The 2,500-nt window shown below is 38.4% G+C and overlaps 1 long non-coding RNA gene across 2 annotated transcripts in view; it reads right to left on the bottom strand.

Moving 5' to 3' along the window:
- Nucleotides 1-2,500, bottom strand: part of LOC136841801 (uncharacterized) — a 518,713-nt gene that overhangs the window by 156,109 nt on the left and 360,104 nt on the right. The window lies entirely within an intron of this gene.

Here is a 2,500-nt window from a genome sequence, read left to right on the forward strand (position 1 = left end):
GACATTAATCTTTCATAAAGGGACAGAAGACCCCAGCATTGCTTTATCCGCTGTGATGTAGAAAAAGTTGACACAATCTAATGATTTTATCTAAAGATTTAACAATTTGAACTACTTAGCCCCTGCAAGACATGTTCGAAAGCATCTTGGAAAATTTTCAATGCTAGTTTCATCGAAGAAAAAATAAACAAAGGAATATAAGCGGCTATTAAATACTACATTCGAGGTTAAGGTATAGTAAAATTCAGAATTTTGATGATGATATTAATATAGTATTTTTTCTACATACAGATGTGATCTGAAGAAACCCAATGTGAACGGAAACATTTGTGGTGAAAACCGATAAATTACATAAACTGTATGTATATATATATATATATATATATATATATATATATATATATATATATATATATATATATATATATATATATATATATATATATATATATATATATATATATAGTGTTAAAATTAAGCATTTTTTGCCTTACAATGATTAAATCCAAGAAAAAACGTAAGTCACTGTTACACTTTTACTAATACTACAATATCACCCGCTTCACACTTCTAAACAGAAGACTCATCAACAGCGAATTAAATTCACCTGCACCCATTGCGCCACTCGCCTCGGTCTTACACACATTCTCGCGTTTATTGAGTCATCCAAATCTAATACTCACTTTCGAATTCTGAATGAAGATAATTTATGAATGAATTCGTAAGCCAGAGTAAATAGCTACCATCTGCAGGATGACAGCCATTTTTTCCCTGTTTACAGTTTTATTACACTATGAAAGTGTACTTACCGTCACCGGTTTGAAAGAATCCAGAATAGAATAGCATACAGAATTTGGGCCAAAGGCCAAGCGCTGGGACCTATGAGGTCATTCAGCGATGAAACTGAGATTGAGTAAAAAGGTTTAAAAGGTGTAACAGGAGGAAAACCTCTCAGTTGCATTTTTAAAAATTGTTAAGAGAGGGTGGAAAGTAAGAAGAAAGAGAGAGGTTATGAACTGAGGTACAGTAATAGGAATGAAAGGGGTTGCAGCTAGGGGCCGAAGGGACGCTGCAAAGACCCTTAAGTATATAATGCCTACAGTGCACCGCATGAGGTGCACTGACGGCACTATCCCCCTACGGTGGAAAGAATCCAGAGGTCCATACCAGGCCTCTTATTCCCTCGCAAACTTTTCCGAGGATGAATTATCAGAATTTTGCATTACCCCTTAGGAATCAGGTTAGAGCGGTAATGAGTCACAATACAGCCTTTACAGCCAAAACTTGAAATGTGTAACGACCCGCAGCATCCAACTAACAATAGGTACCTAACTTCCTTCTCAGGTACACAGGACCACGCAAGGATTCAAGAAAACGAGCCTAAATCCTTCCTTCCTCGTGATGGATCCAACATGGGCCTACGGCATTGTGAGCCAAGGGCGCTAAAATTAGCACTAAAGAATCCAGAGAGAGAGAGAGAGAGAGAGAGAGAGAGAGAGAGAGAGAGAGAGCCTGTACGAAACCATTCGCTCTTAATGGCCACTTTCCTGCAGAGGTTTCATTACGGTCAAAGTCTCTTTTCCCGCCCCCAAAACGACGCGACTTCTTCGCTTTACCCCTACGGCCCGATCCTCCGGGCAGGGCCACGCCTCTTCCAGGGACAACCTCCTCCCTATATACCTTGTTAAGGACCCGGTCCCTTTAGGATTTCTTGAGAAGGTCAACCATAGGACACAGAAAATAAAAACGGTGGTGGAAGTGAACCGTGGAATTACGTAATCATCGGGAGCTGTCCTTGAATGGCTCCAAGTTGGGGTGGTTTCATCTCTTCAAGATGGGATGCTGTACTTTATTGCAAGTGGTCATTTTTTTAAAACTATATTCATCGCTATAACAGGTGATCTTATGCTTGTAATCACCAGCATCTTCATTAAATCACGGGCAGGTTTTTTGCTTTTAAATTAACATCTTGGAAACATGCAACTAAAATCGAACGAATGAGTGATCGAATATCTATTATTTGATTTGCTCTGAATACGAGACTGACAGAGCCACCTACTGTACCTAGATCAGAAATAATAAATTCTGGTCTGTGTTTTACCTTTTTGCTTAATAGGGTGGGCTACAACTCCAGAGTAACGGGAACGGTTAAAATTGGCAGCTTCTAGTGGTTAAGGAATATAATCTTACATTTTCCGCTGCAAACAACCTTTAGTAACGCCTACAGTACATTACGTGTGGTGCACTGACGGCACTACTTCCTTACGGGGTATTTATATACAAAATAATATTGACAATATCGTTATTGTTGTTATTATCATTAATCAGCCAATCAATAACAAGATTCCCGATGGCTCAACCATCATCATCATTATTATTATTATATTATTATTATTCAAAGCAGCCTATCTAGCCCTAACCTTACAAAGCAAAACTCTCAAAAAAACTATAACTGATTTGACTTTATGATATTTAGGCTATGCCAAGCACTGGGGCACTT

This window comes from Macrobrachium rosenbergii, chromosome 9, assembly GCF_040412425.1.
Source record: "Macrobrachium rosenbergii isolate ZJJX-2024 chromosome 9, ASM4041242v1, whole genome shotgun sequence".
Lineage (NCBI taxonomy): Eukaryota > Metazoa > Arthropoda > Malacostraca > Decapoda > Palaemonidae > Macrobrachium > Macrobrachium rosenbergii.